Source organism: Condylura cristata, unplaced genomic scaffold (genome assembly GCF_000260355.1).
Source record: "Condylura cristata isolate star-nosed mole 26May11 unplaced genomic scaffold, ConCri1.0 scaffold00001, whole genome shotgun sequence".
NCBI lineage: Eukaryota > Metazoa > Chordata > Mammalia > Eulipotyphla > Talpidae > Condylura > Condylura cristata.
In genome coordinates, this window is record NW_004567102.1 from 36,408,557 (window position 1) to 36,409,807 (window position 1,251).

At 47.0% G+C, this 1,251-nt stretch overlaps 1 pseudogene; it reads left to right on the top strand.

The window, feature by feature from the left end:
* The first annotated feature begins 589 nt into the window (after positions 1 to 589).
* LOC101624071 overlaps positions 590 to 1,251 on the top strand; it is a 12,799-nt pseudogene continuing 12,137 nt past the window's right edge.

The window sequence follows — 1,251 nt, forward strand, 5'->3', positions numbered from 1 at the left end:
TTCTGAGTTGCTTATACATGAGTAAACCAATGCTTTCACCCACATCAATCTGGACTGGTGGCCTACTAATTTCCTTTAAACCACAAAAGCCAATTATGGCAAAATCTAAAACACAGGAACAATGTCAGTCTTAGAGGGAACCCCAGCAAGTCTTTCCATTCCTCTTGGAGCATCCCTGCTGCCACTGCTGGCTTCAAGCACTGACTACCATTATGACCAAGAGCATGGAAAGGGGAAAACTGTAAAGCCCCAGGCTTTACAGAGGTCACCAGTTCCCAAAGAAGAAATCACAAAGAATCATGTAAAAATAAATGAACAAGGCCCTTCCTGATGGTGCAGCAGATTAAATCACAGCACTAAGAAGCTAAAGCTACTTCAGCATGAGTTTGATCCCTGCCTCAGAGGTGACCCACATGGCGCAGCAGACCTCTCCTCACCCGCCCGCTGCTCCCCCTCAGCAGTGTACTTTGTCAGTCAGCCTGTTCTGCTCCCCACTCTGTCTCTGGTGAATCTTCTCACCCCCAGCACCTCTGGCCTTTACCTCAGTTCTGTATGCACAAATAAATATTAAAAAATAAATAGGAGCACCGTAACCGGGTCTCCGGGGCCGTGGTTGTGCGCGGCCGAGGAGGAGGAAGCTCAGGCGGTCGGGATGACTGCTTAGAAAACTACACAGCCCACCAGCATCTGATGAAATTAGCGTATAAGCACATCAACCATGTCTTACACTCCAGGAATTGGCAGTGACCCTGCTCAGCTGGCCCAGCGGATTTCTTCCAACATCCAGAAGATCACACAATGTTCTGTGGAAATACAGAGAGCTCTGAATCAACTTGGAACACCTCAAGATTCACCTGAATTGAGGCAACAATTGCAACAGAAGCAGCAGTACACTAACCAGCTTGCCAAAGAAACTGATAAGTACATTAAAGAGTTTGGATCTCTGCCCACCACCCCCAGTGAACAGCGTCAAAGAAAAATACAGAAAGATCGCTTAGTGGCTGAATTCACAACATCACTGACAAACTTTCAAAAGGTCCAGAGGCAGGCTGCTGAGAAGGAGAAGGATTTTGTTGCTCGGGTTAGAGCCAGTTCCAGAGTATCTGGTGGTTTTCCTGAGGACAGCTCAAAAGAAAAGAATCTTGTATCTTGGGAAAGCCAAACTCAACCTCAAGTACAGGTGCAGGATGAAGAAATTACAGAGGATGACCTCCGCCTTATCCATGAGCGAGAATCTTCTATCAGGCAACT